Genomic DNA, 25,224 nt, shown 5'->3' with positions numbered 1-25,224 from the left:
TTTATATTTATCCTAAGTACTCCTGCTTCGCTATATCAGATATGGTCATAAGTGGGAGAGTTGTTTTTAAACCCTATTATGTGAAGACACATTATTTTGCAGTACATAAAGATATAATGATTGAGTTGGAGAGGGAGGGAATTTATGGTCTATTAGGTGAGACTGGAGGGGTTGGGAGAAGTTGGAGGCTGAAGTGGTGGAACAGTGATGGAATTTGGTTGACCAGAGAGGTAAGGAAATAGAAGTGCTTCTGAATTGCTGCCAGTCATCCCAAAGTTCAGAGTAGTAAGCAACATTTGAGTGTTAGGAGAAAGTGGAGTAGATGTTCCTAGACTTATCCAAGAAGAATTTGGTTGCTTCTGTGGAGATGCTGCCCCTTGTGGTCACTGTCTCTTGGAAAGGAGGTGAAGATAACCCAGGAATGTGTGGTAAGCCTAGCCAATTTGGATTTCATGACTAAATGAGTACTAAACATTTTTGTTCTATAATTCCTCATGCTTTGGTCAAAGACTCCTTGCTAAAACAAGTCTGAGAATTTTAGAGAATGACTGATTACCACGATGCAGAAAAGACTGCTTTCCAGATCCTTTCCTAGAGTAGTTTAATCCTGTGCTTGTGGAAAAATAACAGAGGCAAACTAGAAATGTCTGTTGGAAATTTCCCTTAATAGTTCATTAAAACTTCTCACCCAGATATTTTGAAACATACTTGAACTTCTATAAATATACTATGACACTTTGGAGTGAGACAGGAAGTAAGAAGAACATGGCTAATTCTAAGTCAGTGTGAGATGGCTGACAGGTATGTGATGTGCTGAAGAAGAAAAATTCCATGTCACATGCATCCTATAGTGTTCTTTGACCTCCATTGTAGAGTACTCTTCTACAGAGATGTTTTCCCCCTGAGAGTCTTCTACAATGTAGAGTCCTCATGATGAATGTGTAATGCCCTGCCCAGATTGTATCCCTTTGCTTCAGGCTTCAGTTTGCATTTAGTATGATTTGTCATTTATAGGAGATGTCTGGAGGCAACCAGACTTTTACCGCTGCCATCCTTGGAGTAAGAAAAATAAAGGAAATAGAGTTATACAATATAAGAAGGGAATTTCAAGAGACCATCTCCAACAGTTTTCAAACAACTTTTTCTTTCCCCCTTCCTTCCTTTTCTTCCTCTCTCCTTTCTTTTCCCTCCTTCTTTCTCCCCTCTTCCCTTCCTCCCTCCCTCCCTCCTTTTCTCTTCCTTCCTTGAATCCTCCTTCCTCCTTTCCTTTCCCTTCCTCCATCACATCTCTATTCCTTCCCACTCTCCTTCCTTTTTCTTCCTCCATTCCTCATTTTGTTCTTTATTTCCATCTTCAATTTCTTCTTTTCTCCCTTCTTTCTTAAAATTTAAGGTCATTTCTTCTGTGGGGCGTTTCTATGGAAACCCATAGGAAGACAAGATAAAGGCTGTTCTTGAGGATGCATGGATGAGGCAGTGCCCAGAACCTGTCCTGGTTGTGGGCATGAGGAAATACTTTAAAAGCATTTGATTGATTGTATTAATAGAAAAAACCCAGACATATAATTGATTTGCTTCAATTTTTGGTTTTGGCTGTTGGGATAATGAGTGTGTGGGAGTCTTCTGGTGATGGGGAAATTCTTGATGTGGATTGCTACATTTAGCCATTGAAGTTTGAAATTCTCTTCTCTTTCTTACTTTCTAAAAAACTGTTTAAATATTAAATGTCAATATGGTAGCAAAATTATTCGTGTCACTTTTGTTACTTTTTGTAACTTAAGAGCTTATTTACTATACACATCATTTTATCACTGTAATATACTGGGGAGAAATGTCTGGTAATATGTAAAGCCATATACTTCAAGAAAAACTAAAAACTTCCCTTCCTCTGCAGTAAATCTTTATTATACGATCACAGTGCAAAGGCATTAAAGTTTATAAATTAACGGCCCTGCCAAAATTAGTTCGCCAAACTCTTGAAACAAACACCAAGATTAAATGAGTCAATGCATGAAAACTTGTAGAACAATTACTGGCACTTCTTCAAATAGATGAATACACTTGGGAACTCAGTTTCTATTGTCTCATGAACTTCTTCATCTTTGTATTCAAAACTGTTCCCATTAGCCTCTCCCACAAACCTGTTTTCACCTTTATAGGTCCATCTGTTTTCTCAAGCTCTGAACCTGAGGCATGGACCCTCTGGTTAGTTTGGGCCTCCAAGTCTCATCTAACTAACCTTGTTTGTTCAAGTACCTGGTTTATTAAATACTCCAGATGCCGATGTAGCGGGGTATGAAACAAACTCTTTGTATCACCTACCAATACTGGTTTGGGACCTGGCATGTGACACCCCAGAGCCCAGAACACTCAAGGTCCTAAGCCATTCTCCTTGGCCACAGCTTCTCTCCTCTGTCCAGCCACAGCACTGCTCATTGGTCCCTGTGTCCCTTTCAACACATGCACCTCCTCCACCTGCATACTCTGTGCTAAATTCCACCATTACAAAGACGAATTCCTTGCTACTACCTCTAAAACGCTGCCCACTTCCAGTTCTATAGCCTACTGACCCCATGTGGCAAACCACTCCCTCCTTTGTACGAGGCTCAGCATGGGTGATGGACACCTTGCAATATCCAGAGATTTCCTCGGCTGCCCTTCCCCTGAGCCTCCCAGCTTCTCATGGACCTGGGAACCACATCTCTGGAATAACATCAACTGCTCGGTGTATTAGGTTTTCAAGTTATATCAGAGGAAGGCCTGAAGGAAGAAAAGACAGGGCAAAAGCAGCGTAGGAAGGCATAAGGAAGGCATCCCTTATGCAGATTATGCATAATGTTCAGAAGGTAGGCAGTATGGCGGCGAAGCTGCTGCTGGGACAGGATAAAAACAGATGCCAGCATCAAGTGGTTCTCCTCTGGTTCCTGGAGCTTCCCCAACAGCATGGCAGTCAATGGCACCCTTGACTTTCTTGGTGTGGCTGATTCCAGTAGGGAAATTGGGACACAGGTCTTTTTTTCATCATTATTATTATTATTTTTTTAAATTTTTTTTATTTTTATTTTTATTTTTTTAATGTAAACAAATGGGATACATGTTGTTTCTCTGTACATGGCGTAAAGGCATACCATTTGTGTAATCATAAATTTATATACAGTAATGTTGTTTGATTCATTCTGTTATTTTTTCCCTTCCCCCCACCCCTCTTTATCCTCTGTACAGTACTTTCTTCCTCCATACTTGCCCCCCTCCCTAACCCTAACTCTAACCCTAACATTAACCCTTCCCTCCCCCCCATTATGTGTCATCATCCACTTCTTAGCGATATCATTCGTCCTTTGGCTTTTTGAGATTGGCTTATCTCACTTAGCATGATATTCTCCAATTTCATCCATTTGCCTGCAAATGCCATAATTTTGTCATTCTTTATGGCTGAGTAATATTCCATTGTATATATATACCACAGTTTCTTTATCCACTCATCAATTGAAGGGCATCTAGGTTGGTTCCATAGTCTGGCTATTGTGAATTGAGCAGCTATGAACATTGATGTGGCTGTATCTCTGATTTTAAGTCCTTTGGGTATAGGCCAAGGAGTGGGATAGATGGGTCAAATGGAGGGTCCATTCCAAGTTTTCTAAGGAATCTCCACACTGCTTTCCAGAGTGGCTGCACTAATTTGCAGCCCCACCAGCAATGTATGAGTGGACCTTTCTCCCCACATCCTCGCCAACACCTGTTGCTTGTATTTTTGATAATTGCCATTCTAATTGGGGTGAGATGGAATCTTAGGGTGGTTTTGATTTGCATTTCTCTTATTACTAGAGATGTTGAACATTTTTTCATATGTTTATTGATTGCTTGTACATCTTCTTCTGTGAAGTGTCTGTTCATTTCCTTAGCCCATTTGTCGATTGGATTATTTGTATTGTTGGTGTAGAGTTTTTTGAGTTCTTTATAGATTCTGGAGATTAGTGCTCTATCTGAAGTATGACTGGCAAAGATATTCTCCCACTCTGTAGGCTCTTTCTTCACATTACTGATAGTTTCCTTTGCTGAGAGAAAGCTTTTTAGTTTGAATCTATCCCAGTTATTGATTCTTGCTTTTATTTCTTGTGCTATGGGAGTCCTGTTGAGGAAGTCTGGTCCTAGGCCAACATGTTGAAGATTGGGACCTACTTTTTCTTCTATAATCTGCAGAGTCTCTGGTCTGATTCCAAGGTCCTTAATCCATTTTGAGTTGAGTTTTGTGCAGGGTGAGAGATATGGGTTTAGTTTCATTCTGTTGCATATGGATTTCCAATTCTCCCAGCACCATTTGTTGAAGAGGCTATCTTTTCTCCATTGCATATTTTTGGCGCCTTTGTCTAGTATGAGAAAGTTGTATTTATTTGGGTTTGTGTCCGTGTCCTCTATTCTGTACCATTGATCTACCTGTCTATTTTGGTACCAGTACCATGCCGTCTTTGTTACTATTGCTTTGTAATAAAGTTGAAGTTCGGATATTGCGATACCCCCTGCTTCATTTTTCCTGCGAAGGATTGCTTTAGCTATTCTGGGTTTCTTATTCTTCCAGATGAATTTCATGATTGCTGGCTCTATTTCTGTAAGGTATGTCATTGGGATTTTAATTGGGATTGCATTGAATCTGTATAGCACTTTTGGTAGTATGGCCATTTTGACAATATTAATTCGGCCTATCCAAGAACATGGGAGATCTTTCCATCTTCTAAGGTTTTCTTTAATATCTTTCTTTAGTGTTCTGTAGTTCTCATTGTAGAGGTCTTTCACCTCTTTTGTGAGATTTATTCCCAAGTATTTTATTTTTTTCGATGCTATCGTGAATGGGGTAGTTTTCATAATTTCTCTTTCTGAGGATTCATCACTTATGTATAAAAATGCATTGGATTTATGAGCATTGATCTTGTAACCTGCCACTTTACTGAATTCACTTATGAGTTCTAACAGTTTTCTGGTGGAATTTCCTGGTTCCTCTAAGTATATAATCATATCATCCGCAAATAGGGATAGTTTGAGTTCTTCTTTTCCTATTCGTATTCCTTTAATTTCCTTGGTCTGTCTAATTGCTCTGGCTAGAGTCTCAAGAACGATATTGAATAGGAGTGGTGAAAGAGGGCATCCCTGTCTTGTTCCAGTATTGAGGGGGAATGCTTTCAGTTTTTCACCATTTAGAATGATATTAGCCATGGGCTTAGCATAGATGGCCTTTACAATGTTAAGGAATGTTCCCACTATCCCTATTTTTTCTAGTGTTTTGATCATGAAGGGGTGCTGTATTTTATCAAATGCTTTTTCTGCATCTATTGAAATAATCATGTGATTCTTGACTTTAAGTCTATTGATATGGTGAATTACATGTATTGATTTCCGGATGTTGAACCAACCTTGCATCCCTGGGATAAAACCCACTTGATCGTGGTGCACTATCTTTTTAATATATTTTTGTATGCGATTTGCTAAAATTTTATTGCGAATTTTTGCGTCAATGTTCATTAATGATATCGGTCTGAAATTTTCTTTCCTCGATTTGTCTCTGTCTGGCTTGGGTATCAGGGTAATATTGGTTTCATAGAATGAGTTTGGGAGGGTACCCTCCTCTTCTATTTCATGGAATACTTTGAGAAGTATTGGAATGAGCTCTTCTTTAAAGGTTTTGTAGAACTCGGCTGAGAACCCATCTGGTCCTGGACTTTTCTTTGTTGGTAGGCTTTTGATGACCTCTTCTACTTCATTACTTGAAATTGTCCTATTTAAATTGTGTATGTCCTCCTCGTTCAATTTAGGCAATTCATATGTCTCTAGAAACCTGTTGATGTCTTCGAAATTTTCTATTTTGTTGGAATATAGATTTTCAAAATAGCTTCTAATTATGTTTTGTATTTCAGTCGTGTCTGTTGTGATATTTCCTTGTTCATTCCGAATTTTAGTGATTTGGGTTTTCTCTCGTCTTCTCTGTTAGAGTGGCTAAGGGTTTATCAATTTTGTTTATTTTTTTGAAGAACCAACTATTTATTTTGTCAATTTTTTGTATTGTTTCTTTTGTTTCAATTTCATTGATTTCAGCTCTGAGTTTAACTATTTCCTGTCTTCTACTACTTTTGGTGTTGGTCTGTTCTTCTTTTTCTAGGGCGTTGAGCTGTAGTGTTAGTTCGTTTATTTGTTGATTTTTACTTCTTTTATTGAATGCGCTCCAGGAAATAAATTTTCCTCTAAGTACTGCTTTCATAGTGTCCCAAAGATTTTGATATGATGTTTCTTTGTTCTCATTTACCTCTAAGAATTTTTTAATTTCCTTCCTAATATCTTCTGTTATCCATTCATCATGTAATAGCATATTGTTTAATCTCCAGGTGTTGGAGTAGCTTCTGTTTTTTACTCTTTCATTTATTTCTAACTTCAATCCATTATGATCTGATAGAATACAAGGTAGTGTCTCTATCTTCTTGTATTTGCTTACATTAGCTTTGTGGCATAATATATGGTCTATTTTAGAGAAGGATCCATGTGCTGCTGAGAAGAAAGTGTATTCACTCTTGGTTGGATGGTATATTCTATAAATGTCCATTAAGTCTAAATTATTGATTGTGTTATTGAGATCTATGGTTTCTTTGTTCAATTTTTGTTTGGAAGATCTGTCCAGTGGTGAGAGAGGCGTGTTAAAATCACCTAGTATTATTGTGTTATGGTCTATTTGGTTTCTGAAATTGAGAAGGATTTGTTTGACATACATGGATGAGCCACTGTTTGGGGCATAGATGTTTATGATTGTTATGTCTTGCTGATTTATGGTTCCCTTAAGCAGTATGTAATGTCCTTCTTTATCCCTTCTGACTAGTTTTGACTTGAAGTCCACATTATCTGAAATGAGGATGGATACCCCAGCTTTTTTGCTGAGTCCCTGTGCATGGTATGTTTTCCCCCATCCTTTCACCTTTAGTCTATGGGTATCTCTTTCTACGAGGTGAGTCTCTTGCAGGCAACATATTGTTGGATCTTTCTTTTTGATCCAATCTGCCAGTCTATGTCTTTTGATTGATGAGTTCAGGCCATTAATATTCAGGGTTATTATTGAGATATGATTAGTATTCCCGGTCATTTGGTTCATTTTATTTATTTATTTATTTATTTTGAGACGACTTGGTTCTTCCTTTATTTGACAATTCCTTTAGGATGGTTCCTCCCGTTGCTGATTTGTTTCTTTGTTTTTCATCTCTTCCTCATGGAATATTTTGCTGAGAACGTTCTGTAATGCTGGCTTTCTTTTTGTAATTTCTTTTAGCTTTTGTTTATCATGGAAAGATTTCATTTCATCATCAAATTTGAAGGTAAGTTTTGCTGGGTATAAGATTCTTGGTTGGCATCCATTTTCTTTCAGGGCTTGAAAAATGTTGTTCCAGGCCCTTCTAGCTTTTAGGGTCTGGATTGAAAAATCTGCTGATATCTGTATTGGTTTCCCCCTGAATGTAATTTGATTCCTCTCTCTTGCGGCCTTTAAAATTCTGTCTTTATTTTGTATGTTAGGTATTTTCATTATAATGTGCTTTGGTGTGGGTCTCTTGTACTTTTGTATATTTGGAGTCCTATAAGCCTCTTGAACTTGATCTTCCATTTCATTCTTCAGATTTGGGTAATTTTCTGATAGTATTTCATTGAATAGATTGTTCATTCCTTTGGTCTGTTTCTCTAAGCCTTCCTCAATCCCAATAATTCTTAAATTTGGCCTTTTCATGATATCCCATAGTTCTTGTAGATTCTGTTCATGATTTCTTACCATCTTCTCTGTTTGTTCAACTTTGTTTTCAAGGTTAAATATTTTATCTTCAATATCTGATGTTCTGTCTTCCAGGTGTTCTATTCTATTGGTTATGCTTTCTATGGAGTTCTTAATTTGGTTTATTGTTTCCTTCATTTCAAGGATTTCTGTTTGGTTTTTTTTCAATATCTCTAACTCTTTATTGAAATGATCTTTTGCTTCCTGTATTTGCTCTTTTAACTGTCGATTGGTGCGATCATTCAGTGCCTGCATTTGCTCTTGCATCTCGTCATTTGCTTCCCTGATCATTTTAATTATGTACATTCTGAACTCCCTTTCTGTCATTTCTTCTACCATGCTGTCGTTGGGTTTCATTGATGTACCATCTAGATTTGTTTGCAGCATTTTCTTTCCTTGTTTTCTCATATTGTTCAGGAATCAGTTGACCGCTGTGATACTGCAGATTTCCTCTATTGTCTTATAATATCCCTGAAGCTTTCTAGCATATCCCCTCTTAGCCTTCAGTAGCCTGAAGACTTGGAGGAAGTTGATAATGCGGGGCTCCACAAGGAAGCTGACTCCCTAGGGGAGGTGGCCTTCAGGTGGGGTATATTCCCTGCTAGTGGGCAGAGGTACCTTCACTTGCTGATGAATGGTCATCCAAAGGGGAAGTAGGATGTGGGCTGATGCAAGGCCAGTTTGGGTCTGTGTCTCTGATTTTACAGTCCTTTTGGGAGAACCTCACCCGACAGGAAGGACTCACCCAGTGGGGAGTTCTCGCTGGTCGGTTTCCCTCCCAGAGGTTCCGATCAATTCACAACTACCTCCTGGGCTGGGCAGCCTTCTTCTGCAATGTTCCCAGGGACCCGGACCTACCTCCTGGGCCTGGAAGCCTCACCCTTCGCAGATGAATCTCCTTAGGCTGCCTCTCCTCAGAGAAGCTGCCTGCAGACCTGGAGCCTTCACTCCACCCCTCAGTTTGTCTGTGGGGCTCTTCCACCAAGAAGCCGCCTAGGCCCTGGGACCCTGCTCTGCACTTTTCGCCTGGCTATATGGCCCCTCCTCTGAGCAGGCACCTGGAGCCCCTTACAATCGCTTCGAGTCCCAGTGACCCGCCACACGCCTTTTCCTCCGGCAGCCACCTGGTGTTCCCTGCAGTCGCTCTAAGTCCAAGTGACCCACCACGCACCTCCTTCTCCACCAGGCAGTCACCCAGAGATCTGGTGCGTCACGAGTCCCAGGAACTCACTGAGCACCTTCTCGTCCTGACTGCCACCCGTAGCCCTGGTGCAGTCACTTCGAGCCCAAGCACCCCGCCGCGCTCCTCCTCCTTCTCCAGACAACCCCCCTGTGTTCAGGAGCGGATGCTCTGGGACCAAACCACTCACCACGCTGTTCCACCGGATAGCCGCCCAGAGCCCTGGCGCAGCTGCTCCAATTCCAAGTGACGTGCCGAGCCTGTATTTCTCCTTCTCCTCTTGGCAGCCCCCTGTGTTCAGGGGTGGTCGCTTTCAGTCCAAACAGCTCACCAAGCACCTTCTCCTTTGGGCAGCCTCCCAGAGCCCAGGTGGGTTGTGCCGAGTCCAAGCGCTGTGCCGAGCAGCCTCCTTTTCGATGCTCCCAGTTGTCCGCGTTCACTGCTCCAGCGGGGGGAGGGGCATCTCGCCAGCAGCTCTACTTCACAAAGTTGCCTGCGTTCGGGGACTACTGCCACATCTGGGACGTCTGCCCAATGGGGGACACTCACCCGGCTGCTTTGAGTTGGTCCCAAGTCTCTCAATATCTCCTCTTCTTGAGTCCTGAGTCCGCGCTGCTCCTCCGGATAGCCGCCCGGAGCCCTGGCGCAGCTGCTCCAATTCCAAGTGACGTGCCGAGCCCGTATTTCTCCTTCTCCTCTGGGCAGCCCCCTGTGTCAGGGATGGTCGCTTTCAGTCCAAACAACTCACCAAGCACCTTCTCCTTTGGGCAGCCTCCCAGAGCCCGGGTGGGTTGTGCCGAGTCCAAGCGCTGTGCCTAGCGGCCTCCTTTACGGCGCTCCCAGTTGTCCGCGTTCACTGCTCCAGCGGGGGAGGGGCGTCTCGCCGGCAGCTCTACTTCACAAAGTTCCCTGTTTTCGGGGCTACCGCCCCTTCTGGGACGCCTGCCCAATGGGAGACACTCCCCTGGCTGCTTTCAGTTGGTCCCAAGTCTCTCTATATCTCCTCTTCTTGAGTCCTGAGTCCTGGAGCAACACGAAACGCAGTCACCCTCTAGTCCACCATCTTGAATCTCTATTATTTTTTTTATTATAGGGACCCCCTCAGAAAATTCTCTCCCTCTTTCTCTTCCAAAGGGTAGAGAACGATTGATGTCAATCGTGACAAAGCAACACCAAGAGCCAGCTTCATGCTCTGAAGGGAACACTTCACTTCCTCCGGATGGTTTCTAGAATCTATGTGACCAGAGAAACTTCTCTAGTAAAAAAAAAAAAATTTTCACAGTTCCTATGCTGAATATATTTTCTGCTCCTTCTCAATGCCCTAAAGAAGATCATCTACTTGAAATTAGGACATTGCCCGGTGTAAAGCAGCATGTCATTGTGGTGAAATAGCTGCCTGCTGCAGAAGTCCTTGCTCCTCTAGGGGGCAATGCTTCACTTTCACATCCGTAACCCAGAGGGATGTTTAGAACAGCCTTCTTAAGAGATTGGAAGTGTTTTATTCTCATCCTGTCTTTCTGTATTTTAAGAAATATATTGTATAGCCAAGACATTTAACAGACATGTGTTTTACCAGAAAATATCCAAGATAATTAGAACTTCCATAAACTAATATTTGATTTGGATTTTTAGAGAAGATTTCTTGGGCTTTCCTTCTTTATTTTCTAAGAAAGCATAAAAAGAGCTTGACCCATGCTCTAAATTTAGGTATAATTGAGTTCTCTTTCCTGAAAGAAATTTTCTTTCCCCCTAAACACCTTTTTGATTTAAGGTTCCAGATTTGTCACTAGACTTGCTAAAACCCAAAACAAACCTCCAAAGTTAACCAAGAGCTGTGCCCGCCAAATAGAGAAGGAAAAAGAAGAAGAAGAAAAGAAACCCAGTTTGAAACAGTCTGTTGTCTCTGGGTCTACTTTTCAAATTGTGTTTATCATGCTGTTTTAAATTTTAAATGATTCCCTTGTGCCATAATCATCATCGTCTTCCTCATCAGCCTTTTTTTTTTTTTTTTTTTTTTTTTTTTGGTGATATTTCATCCTTCAAAGCAAAACCAAAATATACTCATGCAATAGGCAGAATCCTAAGATCATTCTCAAGCTACCTGGCCCTTTGTATAAATGTGCATGTTCACCAAGTTATTCTGTGAAACACTAATATAGCTACTGCTGTGAAGGGATTTTACAGGAGAATTAAGATCCTAAATAATTAAAATAGGAAAATTTTTTGGAGAGTAGACCTGACCCCAATCATAAAAGCCACTTAAATCTGTGTCTAAAGATATCACAGACAGAAGCCTGACAGATTGGAAATGTGAGAGGGATTCAACGCAAGAGAGGTTATCCTTTGGTGGTTATGAGATAGATTGGAGCCAGGGAGCAAGGAACAGATAGTGACCTCTTGTGGCTGAGAGGTTCACAGTTGATGATCAGCAAGAAAACCAGGACCTCCATTTTATAACCCAAGAAACTGAATTCCACCAAAATCAAGTGAGTTTGGAAGTGAACCTGAGTTGCAGATGGGAATGAAGTTCAGACATCTTTGATTTGGGCTTTCTGACACTAAGCCATGTGTAGAGTTTTGACCTACACATCAGTAAGATAATAGACAGGTACTGTTTTAAGTCCTTAAGTTTATTGTTATACTGCAACAGAAAACCAATACAAGGTAAGTAAATTTCTTTAAAATTATGTTTAAAGAGTTGACCTGAAAAGTGAAAGCTGTCATATGTTGCATATGAAGAAATAATATTCAACATATGGGGATTACTGTATTCTATTATAATGCTGTTTTACTGGCCAATGTCTATGATCCCTTTTCCTGGCAATGTTCCCTAAAGGGTTGACCTCGTGCCTAACTCCAAATATGAGACAGTTAGCTCAAGCTGTTTAGAGTGTACAAGACTAAGATAGGGCATGTGACTAAAGCTGATTTAATCAGAATATGTCTCAGAAGGATTTTGGCAGGAATATTAAGATATATACTATTTTCTTCTCTGAGCTTGGTGATGTGAATATGATATTTATAGGTATTGAATATTCAAGGGAGAGTCTGGAGTTTCTTAGAGGTTGCCAGGGTATGCCTAAAAGTCAGGCAACCCAGAGGAAGCAAAGTTAGGCAAGGGATTGCAGTTTTCTTTCAGTTCTCTATTAAAATGTGTATGACTGTAAATGGAATCATTCATTGATGGCTCATTTCCATGAGCCAATAAATCGTATTCTTTCTTGAAAAATATTTTTGTTTAAGCCTCTTTGCACTGAGTTTCTTGTTTCTTGATATTGAACAAAGTCCAAACTCACAGATCACTCATTATCTCCTTGACATCTATCATACCTTTCTTCTTTCAACTCTCATTATTTGGACTTCTTCTGTCTTTGTCTAGTTTTTTGTGTAGAGATAGTAATTGGTGAAAGTATTATAATAAAGTATTACAATACCTATTTTTCTTTTATTAAATCTGATTATACATCCAGGAAAAGAGGTATTGTGTCTTTCAAAATATTCCTATGGTGACATATATTTTAAGCGTAATAACTTGTTATTGTTTTTGTCTAAATTTTTTCCAGAAATTCTGCCAGCAGGTGAAACCTATTTTGTTAAAGGTTTTGTTTCAAGCGAATGAAAATGTAAACTATATAGAGCTCTCATTAATTGCCATGATAATTGCCTATAGTTTTGTTGACAGAAACATGTTGAAGTTAGATGTGTGAAAAACAATAATTAGTATTTATCCTGCGTAAAGATGAAAACAATGTTTGTATTAATAAAATTAGTATTAAGTACCTGCTTATAACTTTATTAGTAGAAGTGAACATATTTCATCATACAGTCTTTTTAGTAATTAAAACACCTTTGAAATACGTGTGTTTCAATTGTGTGGGTATTGAAAATTTTATTATGGTGTTTACTTGCTTTTTAGCTTTAAGGCCTTTTCTTTTACGCGGAGACATTAGTTTCCCCAGAATGTAGTTTTTTTTTTTTATGTAAACAAATGGGATACATGCTGTTTCTCTGTTTGTACATGGCGTAAAGGCATACCATTTGTGTAATCACAAATTTACATAGAGTAATGTTGTTTGATTCATTCTGTTATTTTTTCCCTTCCCCTCACCCCTCCCACCACTCTTTTCCCTCTCTACAGCCCTTCCTTCCTCCATTCTCGCCCTCCTCCCTAACCCTAACTCTAATCCTAACACTAACCCCTCTTCCCCCCATTATGTGTCATCATCCATTTATTAGCGATATCATTCGTTCTTTAGTTTTTTGAGATTGGCTTATCTCACTTAGCATGATATTCTCCAATTTCATCCATTTGCCTGCAAATGCCATAATTTTATCATTCTTTATGGCTGAGTAATATTCAACTGTATATATATACCACAGTTTCTTTATCCATTCATCAATTGAAGGACATCTAGGTTGGCTCCACAATCTGGCTACTGTGAATTGAGCAGCTATGAACATTGATGTGGCTGTATCTCTGTAGTATGCTGATTTTAAGTCCTTTGGGTATAGGCCAAAGAGTGGGATAGCTGAGTCAAATGGTGGTTCCATTCCAAGTTTTCTAAGGAATCTCCACACTGCTTTCCAAAGTGGCTGCACTAATTTGCAGCCCCACCAGCAAAGTATGAGTGTACCTTTTTCCCCACATCCTTGCCAACACCTGTTGTTGCTTGTATTCTTGATAATCGCCATTCTAATTTGGGGTGAGATGGAATCTTAGGGTGGTTTTGATTTGCATTTCTCTTATTACTAGAGATGTTGAACATTTTTCCATATGTTTGTTGATTGCTTGTAGATCTTCTTCTATGAAGTGTCTATTCATTTCCTTAGCCCATTTGTCCATTGGATTATTTGTATTCTTGGTGTAAAGTTTTGTGAGTTCTTTATAGATTCTGGAGATTAGTGCTCTATCTGAAGTATGATTGGCAAAGATTTTCTCCCACTCTGTAGGCTCTTTCTTCGAATTGCTGATAGTTTCCATTACTGAGAGAAAGCTTTTTAGTTTGAATCTATCCTAGTTACGGATTCTTGCTTTTATTTCTTGTGCTATGGGAGTCCTGTTGAGGAAATCTGGTCCTAAGCCGACATGTTGAAGATCTGGACCTACTTTTTCTTCTATAATCTGCAGGGTCTCTGGTCTGATTCCAAGGTTCTTAATCCATTTTGAGTTTAGTTTCGTGCATGGTGAGAGATATGGTTTTAGTTTCATTCTGTTGCATATGGATTTCTAATTCGCCCAGCACCATTTGTTGAAGAGGCTATCTTTTCTCCATTGCATATTTTTGGCCCCTTTGTCTAGTATGAGAAAATTGTATTTATTTGGGTTTGTTTCTGTGTCCTCTATTCTGTACCATTGATCTACCTTTCTATTTTGGTACCAATACCATGCCGTTTTTGTTACTATTGCTTTGTAGTAGAGTTGAAGATCTGGTATTGCGATACCCCTTGTTTCACTATTCCTGCTAAGGATTGCTTTAGCTATTCTGGGCTTCTTATTCTTCCAGATGAATTTCATAATTACTTGCTCTATTTCTGTAAGGTACGTCATTGGGATTTTAATTGGAATTGCATTGAATCTGTATAGCACTTTAGGTAGTATGACCATTTTCACAATATTAATTCTTCATATCCAGGAACATGGGAGATCTTTCCATCTTCTAAGGTTTTCTTCGATTTCTTTCTTTAGTGTTCTGCAGTTCTCATTGTAGAGGTCTTTCACCTCTTTTGTGAGATTGATTCCCAAGTATTTTATTTTTTTCGAGGTTATTGTGAGTGGGGTAGTTTTCCTAATCATTCTTTCCAAAGATTCATCACTTATGTATAAAAATGCATTAGATTTGTGTGCATTGATCTTATATCCTGCTACTTTACTGAATTCACTTATGAGTTCTAAAAGTTTTCTGGTGAAATTTTCTGGTTCCTCTAAATATATGATCATATCATCAGCAAATAGGGATAGTTTGAGTTCTTCTTTTCCTATTCGTATCCATTTAATTTCTTTGGTCTGTCTAATTGCTCTGGCTAGAGTTTCAAGGACGATATTGAATAGAAGTGGTGAAAGAGGGCATCCCTGCCTTGTTCCAGTTTTTAGGGGGAATGCTTTCAGTTTTTCACCATTTAGAATGATATTAGCCATGGGTTTAGCCTAAATGGCCTTTACAATGTTAAGGAATGCTCCCACTATCCTTATTTTTTCTAGTGTTTTGAGCATGAAGGGGTGCTGTATTTTATCAAATGCTTTTTCTGCATCTATTGAAATAATCATGTGATTCTTGACTTTAAGTCTATTGATATGGTGAATTACCTTGCATCCATGTGATGAAACCCACTTTATCATGGTGCACTATCTTTTTCATATGTTTTTGTACGTGATTTGCTAAAATTTTGTTGAGAATTTTTGCGTTGATATTCATTAAGGATATTAGTCTGAAATTTTCTTTCCTCCATGTGTCTGTCTGGTTTAGGTATCAGGGTGATATTGGCTTCATAGAATGAGTTTGGGAGGGTTCCCTCCTCTTCTATTTTATGGAATATTTTGAGAAGTATTGGAATGAGCTCTTCTTTAAAGGTTTTGTAGAACTCGGCTGAGAACCCATCTGGTCCCGGACTTTTCTTTGTTGGTAGGCTTTTGATGACTTCTTCTATTTCAGTACTTGAAATTGGTCTATTTAAATTGTGTATGTCCTCCTCGTTCAGTTTAGGCAATTCATATGTCTCTAGAAACCTGTTGATGTCTTCAAAATTTTCTATTTTGTTGGAGTATAGATTTTCAAAATAGCTTCTACTTATGTTTTGTATTTCAATCCTGTCTGTTGTGATATTTCCTTGTTCATTCCGAATTTTAGTGATTTGGGTTTTCTCTCGTCTTCTCTTTGTTAGCGTGGCTAAAGGTTTATCAATTTTGTTTATTTTTTCGAAGAATCAACTATTTATTTTGTCAATTTCTTGTATTGTTTCTTTTGTTTCAATTTCATTGATTTCAGCTCTGAGTTTAACTATTTCCTGTCTTCTACTACTTTTGGTGCTGGTCTGTTCTTCTTTTTCTAGGGCTTTGAGCTGTAGTTTTAGGTCGTTTATTTGTTGAGTTTTACTTCTTTTATTAAATGCGCTCCATGAAATAAATTTCCCTCTAAGTACTGCTTTCATAGTGTCCCAGAGATTTTGATATGATATTTCTTTGTTCTCATTTACCTCTAAGAATTTTTTAATTTCCTTCCTAATATCTTCTGTTATCCATTCATCATATAATCACATATTGTTTATTCTCCAGGTGTTGGAGTAGCTTCTGTTTTTTACTCTTTCATTTATTTCTAACTTCAATCCATTATGATCTGATTGAATACAAGGTAGTGTCAGTGTCTCTATCTTTTTGTATTTGCTAACATTAGCTTTATGGCATAATACATGGTCTATTTTAGAGAAGAATCCATGTGCTGCTGAGAAGAAAGTGTATTCGCTCTTGGTTGGATGGTATATTCTATAAAAGTCTGTTAAGTCTAAATTATTGATTGTGTTATTGAGATCTATGGTTTCTTTGTTGAATTTTTGTCTGGAAGATCTGTCCAGTGGTGAGAGAGGTGTGTTAAAATCACCTATTATTATTGTGTTATGGTCTATTTGGTTTCTGAAATTGAGAAGGATTTGTTTGACATACATGGATGAGCCACTGTTTGGGGCATAGATGTTTATGATTGTTATATCTTGCTGATTTATGCTTCCCTTAAGCAGTGTGAAATGACCTTCTTTATCCCTTCTGACTAACTTTGGCTTGAAGTCCACATTATCTGAAATGAGGATGTATACTCCAGCTTTTTTGCTGAGTCCATGTGCATGGTATGTTTTTCCCCATCCTTTCACCTTTAGTCTATGGGTATCTTTTTCTATGAGGTGAGTCTCTTGCAGGCAACATATTGTTGAATCTTTCTTTTTAATCCAATCTGCCAGTCTATGTCTTTTGATTGATGAATTCAGGCCATTAACATTCAGGGTTATTATTGAGATATGATTTGTATTCCCAGTCATTTGGTTCATTTTTTATTTTATTTATTTATTTATTTTATACGACTTGGTTCCTCCTTTATTTGAGAATTCCTTTAGGATAATTCCTCCCTTTGCTGATTTGCTTCTTTGTTTTTCATCTCTTCCTCATGGAATATTTTACTGAGAATGTTTTGTAATGCTGGCTTTCTTTTTGTAATTTCTTTTAGCTTTTGTTTATCATGGAAGGATTTTATTTCATCGTCAAATTTGAAGGTAAGTTTTGCTGGGTATAAGATTCTTGGTTGGCATCCATTTTCTTTCAGAGCTTGAAAAATGTTGTTCCAGGCCCTTCCAGCTTTTAGGGTCTGGATTGAAAAATCTGCTGATATCCGTATTGGTTTCCCCCTGAATGTAATTTGGTTCTTTTCTCTCACAGCCTTTAAAATTCTGTCTTTATTTTGTATGTTAGGTATTTTCATTATAATGTGCCTTGGTGTGGGTCTGTTTTAATTTTGTGTATTTGCAGTCCTATAAGCCTCTTGAACTTGATTTTCCATTTCATTCTTCAGATTTGGGAAATTTTCTGATATTATTTCATTGAATAGATTGTTCATTCCTTTGGTTTGTTTCTCTAAGCCTTCCTCAATCCCAATAATTATTAAATTTGGCCTTTTCATGATATCCCATAGTTCTCGTAGATTCTGTTCATGATTTATTACCATGTTCTCTGTTTGTTCAACTTTGTTTTCAAGGTTAAATAGTTTGTCTTCAATATCTGAGGTTCTGTCTTGCAGGTATTCTATCCTATTGGATATGCTTTCTATGGAGTTCTTAATTTGGTTTATTGTTTCCTTCATTTCAAGAATTTCTGTTTGTTTTTTTTCAATATCTCTAACTCTTTATTGAAATGATCTTTTGCTTCCTGTATTTGCTCTTTTAACTGTCGATTGGTGCGATCATTCAATGCTTGCATTTGCTCTTTCATCTCATCGTTTGCTTCCCTGATCATTTTAATTATGTACACTCTGAACTCCTTTTCTGTCATTTCTTCTGCCATGCTGTCATTGGGTTTTATTGATGCAACATCTAGATTTATTTGGGGCATTTTCTTCCCTTGTTTTCTCATATTGTTCAGGTATCAGTGGACTGCTAAGATATTGCAGATTTCCTCTATTGACTGATAATGTCCCTGAAAATTTCTAGTATATCCTCTCTTAGCCTTCAGTAGCCTGAAGTCTTGGAGGAAGTTGATAATGCCGTGCTCTACAAGGAAGCTGTCTCTCTAGGGGTGTGGCCTTCAGGTGGGGTATATTCTCTGCCAGTGGGCAGAGGTGCCTCCACTTGTTGACCAATGGTCATCCAAAGGGGAACTTGGCTGCGGGCTGAGGCAAGGCCTGTTTGGGCCTGTGTCTCTGGTTTTTCCGTCCTTGTGGGCAAACCTCACTCAGCAGGGAAGACTCACCCGGTGGGGAGGTCTCGCTGGTCAGTTCACCTCCTAGAGGTTCCCCTCAATCCACAACTACCGCCTGGGCTGGGCTGCCTTCCTCTGCAACGTTCCCAGAGGCCCAGACCTACCTCCTGGGCCTGGGAGCCTCGCCCTTCACAGACGAGTCTCCTTAAGCTGCCTCTCCTCAGAGAATCTGCCCACAGTCCTGGAACCTTCGCTCTGCCCCTAAGCGTGTCTCTGTGCGGCTCTTTCACCAAGAAGCTGCTGAGGTCCTGGGAACCTGCTCTGCACCTAATCGCCTGGCTATGCGGCCCCTCCTCTGAGCAGCAACCTGGAGCCCCATACAATCGCTCTGAGTTCCAGTGACCTGCCGCACGCCTCTTCCTCCGGACAGCCACCCGGTGTTCCTGGGCAGTCACTCCTAGTCCAAGTGACCCGCCCCGTTCCTCCTCCTCCAGGCAGCCCCCCAGTGTTCAGGAGCGGTCGCTTTGATTCCAAACAACTCACCACTCACCTCCTGCTCTGAGCAGCTGCCTGGAGCTCTGATGTAGTCACTGTGATACCAAGCGACCTGCTGCGCTCCTCCTCCTCCTCCAGGCAGCCCCCCAGTGTTCAGAAGCAGTCGCTCTGAGTCCAAACAGCTTTCCACGCAGCTCCTCCTCTGGCAACCGCCTGTAGCTCTGGTGCAGTCACTCCAAGTCCAAGTGACCCGCCGCGCTCCTCCTCCTCCTCCTCTGGGCAGGCCCCAGTATTCAGAAGCAGTCGCTCTGAGTCCAAACAGCTCTCCATGCAGCTCCTCCTCTGGCAACTGCCTGTAGGTCTGGTGCAGTCGCTCCAAGTCCAAGCAACCTGCCGCACTCCTCCTCCTCCTCCTCCTCCTCCTCCTCCAGGCAGGCCCTGGTGTTCAGGGGTGGTCGCTCTGAGTCCAAACAGCTCTCCTCACAGCCCCTCCTCTGGGCCGCCACCCAGAGCCCCAGTGGTTGCTCCGAGTCCAAGCGTTGTGCTGAGCGGCCTCCTCTACGATGCTCCCCGTTGTCCGAGTTTACTGCTCCAGCGGGGGGAGGTGTGTTTCATTGGGCAGCTCTACTTCACAAAGTTCCCTGCATTCCAGGACGACCGCCCCATCCGGGATGCCTCCCCAATGGGAGAGACTCACCCGACTGCTTTGACTTGGTCCCAAGTCTCTCAGTATCTCCTCTTTTGAATCCTGAGTGTTGGAGCAACATGAAATGCAGCCACCCTCTAGTCCACCATCTTGAAAACCCCCCAGAATGTAGTTTTGACAACTGACCTCACTGGTCTTCTTCAGCTTGTGCTACCCAAGTAAATACTTCTATGAAGGTATTTTAATAATTATTATTTTAGCAGCTTAAGATTGAATTGAATCCAATTTACAGAAAATATACTTCCATTTCTATAAAAACTTAACAGTAATTTTTGGATGAATAAAATTCACTGTGGTGTTTTAGGATTTGTTGTTGTTGAGATTTCTTACGAAAAAAACATAGAATTTTTAGCATACAAGATAAGTATTTTTAATATATGATTTCCAAAATGAAGTTTGGCTATTTGTACAAAAGGAAGTGGAATCAAGCCCCGGGACCCTCTGCCGCAGCCGAACTGGGGTGCGGGCCAGGGGTGCGCGCTAAGATGGCCGCTCCTGCTGGGGCCGTTTTCAGGTGCTTCAAGTGTTGTGAACAGAGTTGTGTGGATCATGTGTTTCTCAGACAGACTGAATAAATGCTAACAATGGATAGATGCAAACACGTTGGGCAGTTGCAGCTTGCTCCAGACCATTCCATTCTCAACCCTCAGAAATGACATTGTGTGGACTGCAATACAACTGAGTCTATTTGGGCTTGCCTCAGCTGTTCTCATGTTGCCTGTGGACGATACATTGAAGAGCATGCACTCAAGCACTTTCAAGAAAGCAATCATCCTGTTGCACTGGAAGCGAATGAGATGTATGTTTTTTGTTATCTTTGTGATGATTATGTTCTTAATGATAATGCAACTGGAGACCTGAAGTTACTATGAAGTATGTTAAGTGCAATCAAAAGCCAAAATTATCACAGTACAACTCGTAGTGGAAGAGTTTTGCGGTCTGTGGGTACAGGTGACAATTCTTTCTTCTTACATGATGGCACCCAATCTCTGCCTCAAAATGAAGATCAAATGTGTACTGCTCTTTGGCACAGGAGAAGGATGCTCATGGGTAAAATCTTTTGAACTTGGTTTGAACAATCACCCATTGGAAGAAAAAGGCAAGAATAATTATTTCAGGAAAAAAATAACAAAAAGAGAAGTGAAAAAAAGACACCAAGAATTAAGAGTATCAAGTGAAAGCAGAATTGGATAGTATGCCTCCAAGGAAGAGTTTACGTTTGCAAGGTCTAGTTCAGTCCACCACCATTGAAATAGTTCCTGTTGAAGTACCACCACAGACTCCAGCATCACCAGCAAAAGATAAAGTGATATCTACCTCAGAAGATGTGAGATTTAAAAAAGGCAGTGACTCCCCAGTCAAATGAAGGCCAATAGGAACTCCTGGTGTAACAGGACTGAGAAATTTGGGAAATACTTGCTATATGAATTCTGTTCTTCAGGTGTTGAGTCATTTACTTATTTTTCGACAGTGTTTTTTAAAGCTTGATCTGAACCAATGGCTGACTGTGACTGCTAGTGAAAAGACAAGATCTTATAAGCATCCACCCATCACAGATACAGTAGTACATCAAAAGAATGGATGCCAAGAAAAGATATAGGCTTAGTTTGCTCCAGACATCCAAGTTTAGCATCAGGACTAAGTTGTGGGGCATCAAAAAGTAGAAATATGGAACTTATTCAGCCAAGGGAGCCAAGTTCACAGTACATTTCTCTTTATCATGAATTGCATACTTTGCTTCAAGTCATGTGGTCTGGAAAGTGGGCACTGGTCTCACCATTTGCTATGCTCCACTCAGTGTGGAGGGTAATTCCTGCTTTTCGTGGTTATGCCCAACAAGATGCTTAGGAATTTCTTTGTGAACTTTTAGATAAAATACAACATGAACTAGAGACAACTGGTACCAGGTTACCAGCTCTTATCCCTACTTCCCAAAGGAAACTTATCAAACAGGTTCTGAATGTCATAAATAATATTTTTCATGGACAACTTCTTAGGTTACATGTCTTGCATGTGACAACAAATCAAATACCATAGAACCTTTCTGGGATTTGTCACTGGAATTTCCAGAAAGATACCAATTCAATGGAAAAGATATTGCTTCCCAGCCATGTCTGGTTACTGAAATGTTGGCCAAATTTACAGAAACTGAAGTTTTAGAAGGAAAAATCTAAGTATGTGACCAATGTAACTCAAAGCGTAGAAGGTTTTCCTCAAAACCAGCTGTACTCACAGAAGCCCAAAAACAGCTTATGATATGCCACCTACCTCAGGTTCTCAGACTACACCTCAAACGATTCAGGTGATCAGGATGTAATAATCGAGAGAAGATTGGTGTTCATGTTGGCTTTGAGGAAACTTTAAACATGGAGCCATACTGCTGCAGGGAGACCCTGAAATCCCTCAGACCAGAATGCTTTATCTATGACTTATCTGCTGTAGTAATGCACCATGGGAAAGGATTGGGCTCAGGACACTACACTGCCTACTGCTATATTTCTGAAGGCGGTATAGATAGGAAAAATTGTTTTATCTTGGGTTAGACTTGGAAACTTGGAGTTCGGGCTTTAGCAATTTGTAAGTTGGCCACTAAATAATCTTAAGCAAAGCCACCTGACCACTTTTCTTCTTAGAATGTTTCTGAAGTGCTAGTTACTATGGTGCATACCTGTAATCCCAGCGATTTGGGAAGCTGAGACAGGAGGATTGTGAGTTCAAAGCCAGTCTCAGCAACTTAGTGAGGCCCTAAGCAACTCAGTGAGACCCTGTCTCTAAATAAAATTAAAAAAAAAAAAAAAAAAAGGCTGGGGATGTGGCTCAGTGGTAAGTGCCCCTAGGTTCAATCCCTGGTACCAAAAAATAAGAATGTTTCTGAAATATGTTGGTTTCGAAGGTGGCATTTGGGGGTGGGGGTGTTGGTGGCACACATCTGTAATCCCAGGACAAGGGAGGCTGAATCAGCACGATCACAAGTTAAAGGTCAGCCTCAACAATTTAACAAGATCCTCAGCAACTCAGTTGAGACCCTGTCTCAAAATTTTAAAGAAAGGACTGGGGATATAGCTCAGTAGTAGAGCACCCCTAGGTTCAATCCCTAATACCAAAAATGGGGAGGATGCTGGGGAAATAGCTTGCCTAGCATGTGAGAGACCCTGGGTTCAATTCCCCAGCACTGAAAAAAAGGGGGTGGGATGGGGAGAAGTTGTGCAGAAAATATTGTATTTTCTGAAGGTTTGCAGTACTTTTGAGGATTTAAGAGCTTTGGGGACGCAATAATGAGGATGGTCTCGTTAATTTAAAGTCAGAATGTATACTTTTCTTAAAGACATACATACAATAGCAGTGTCCTATTCAGTTCATTCTGCTAACATCTAATGCACAGATCACAGATACTTGCAACAAACAGAGTACAAGTTTAACATACATAACTAGTTTTATTTGCTGTCTCCGTGACCCTCCTAGGATAGTCTAATCCTAGCAGAAGTGATTGGATTTAGGTTTCATTCTTCCCATTTTGGTACCTTAATAAAGAATGAACCACCGCCACCAATACCCCCACAGAAAATAGTGTCACCAAAACACATACACATACATCTATAAAAAGCCCATATAATCCACATAGGAATTAATTCAACCCTAAATTAGCAAGAGCTAGTAATATACTATAACATACTACCTGAGTTTTATTTTTCATTGGAGAAACTAATTGCAGAGAAAATTATTTTCCTTTCAGAAAAAAACTTAAGTTTTAGTAAAATTTAGCTTTTTATACTAGAAACTTCTGAGGCTCCTTTATAAACATTCTATTTCTATGCTTCACTCTAGGGTTCTGGGTACACTGCAATGATTCCAAGCTAAGCATGTGCACTATGGACGAAGTATGCAAGGCCCAAACTTATATCTTATTTTATACCCAGAGAGTAACTGAGAATGGACATTCTAAACTCTTGTCTCCAGAGCTCCTGTCTAGTAGCCAACATACTAATGAAGAAGCTGATACCTCTTGTAATGAAATCCTTAACTGATCCAAAGATAGCAGGGCTTTCTTCTTGCAATTTGTATATATGCTTTTTAAAAGGGCTGACTTACAATTTTGAGCTTCTTCTTCTTTTTTTTTTTAACTTTGAAATCAGTGCACACTACATTTACATTTTGTATTTATGACAACTTTTTTTTTTTTTTTTTTTTACAAAGACAGTATATCAACTGCAGGGAACTAAACTTTTTTCAAGTACTTGGAAATTTTAAACTTTTAGTGTTTACCTCAGACTAGTGTTACCTCTTATTTTGATGTCTTAATTGGCTTATATCATGAATTTGTGCAATCTACTGAAGAAATTTAGGTGGCATTTTATATACATTTGTTACTTACCTTTTGTAACTGTTTTCTATACAAATTCAAAATACATTGAAAATTAGACACTTTCTTCATAATGTCTTAACCAAAAGAAGCCATTTCTTTCAGGCCATTTGTGTATGGAATATCTGTCTCTTGAAGAGAATTAAATACACTGAAAGTGAAATATCCAGGTGTCACCTCAATACTCAGCAGTCACACTCATTGATGTTCCTGAGGCTTCATGCATTACAGGGCTCAAAATATATATTGTAAATTTTAATAATTGTTCTTTATTTAGCAGTCAAACCACATTTAAATGAAAATGGCAGATTTACAAATGGTATATTAAGTGAACTTTGTAACTAAGGACACGCAAAAATGATGGCTGGGACTTAATTATTTGTCAGCAGCAAACAGGTTCTAGTAAGACAGATTCTAATAAAGCAGTCATTAAAATTTCAATTTAGCAAACCCATATGTTACACAAATGTAGTTTATCCTGCATATGTGCTTATATTTGATAACATTAGATTTCTTAAAGCTTTGTATAGCTTGAGATGTTTAGCTCAAAGCAATAAGTCTCAAAAAACTGCATAGGTAGAGAAGGTAAGTTCAAAATTGGCAACTGAATTATACAACTAGTGTCTCACTTTTCTAAAAAAACTGGATCCTGGATTTTTGACTCTTGCTGGGATTATGTGACTACTGGAAACCACTTAGATAAACATGGAGCCCTCTTTTAAAAAACACAATATTACCTAAACTTGAATTTTATTAAAAACAGTGAGACACTAATTTTGCTCTTCTCTTATCTCACTAGATGTCTTTTAAATCCTACTGCTGCTCCCTTAGGAAGGGGAGACTTCCACTAAACTCTGCACATCAGCTATGTAAGATCTTAAGCACAGTGTTAACTGCTGGAAGATCATTTGTCCCTTTTAAGTGGGTTTATTTGCAGCTTGAAATCTAATGAAAAATATCATCTTGTAGAATGCTCTTGGCCACTAGTGGTCATATGTAAGTATAAACTTGAAAGAGACCTCTATTAGCACATTTAAGTTTTCAAATGTCATCTGGGGCAGTTGGTAACAAAGTGCTGTGAGAATTTATCACTGAACAGACAAATTATCTGTGCCAAAAATACAGCTGGAACATTAAATGGCTAGGTTTAAAACTGTTCATTTACTGAACACCTATGCAATTTGTTACCTTGATTGTTATATATTCTTATACCTCATTAAAGATTTATGTGGTCAAGTTAAAAAAAAAAAAGGAAGTGGAATCCATGTTGAATGAGGAGGATTGGTTATTAATGTAGGAA

General features: G+C 39.5%; 1 pseudogene across 1 annotated transcript; it reads left to right on the top strand.

The window, feature by feature from the left end:
* The first annotated feature begins 322 nt into the window (after positions 1 to 322).
* On the top strand, positions 323 to 23,589 carry LOC306663448 (ubiquitin carboxyl-terminal hydrolase 44-like; annotated as a pseudogene). The gene is made up of 4 exons: positions 323 to 428; positions 10,744 to 10,854; positions 20,941 to 22,072; positions 23,390 to 23,589. The product of its transcript is annotated as a ubiquitin carboxyl-terminal hydrolase 44-like (transcript).
* The last annotated feature ends 1,635 nt before the right edge of the window (positions 23,590 to 25,224 follow it).

This window comes from Sciurus vulgaris, assembly GCF_902686455.1.
Source record: "Sciurus vulgaris genome assembly, chromosome: 6".
Classification (NCBI taxonomy): domain Eukaryota; kingdom Metazoa; phylum Chordata; class Mammalia; order Rodentia; family Sciuridae; genus Sciurus; species Sciurus vulgaris.
This window is presented reverse-complemented; position numbering and strand designations above follow the sequence as displayed.